This window comes from Myotis brandtii, unplaced genomic scaffold (assembly GCF_000412655.1).
Source record: "Myotis brandtii unplaced genomic scaffold, ASM41265v1 scaffold237, whole genome shotgun sequence".
Classification (NCBI taxonomy): Eukaryota; Metazoa; Chordata; class Mammalia; order Chiroptera; family Vespertilionidae; genus Myotis; species Myotis brandtii.
This window is the reverse complement of record NW_005358943.1, coordinates 6,627,992-6,628,194: the sequence shown is the minus strand read 5'-3', so window position 1 is coordinate 6,628,194 and position 203 is coordinate 6,627,992.

The following is a 203-nucleotide window of genomic DNA, read 5'->3' as shown; positions in this document are numbered from 1 at the left end:
GGGCTGTAACCCGAGCTTTTATTTCCTGGTGGCTCCTTTAAGAGACCGAGCGCAGTGCTGGGAATCCGCGTCAGTTTCTGCCCTGAAACTCTCCAGATCAATGAGCAGAGAGCTTTCTCAGTTCTGCCTTTCAGTTTCTCTCTTCCAGGAAGGAAAACATTCGAGAGAGAGAGAGAGAGCGAGCGAAGGAGCGAGCGAGCGAG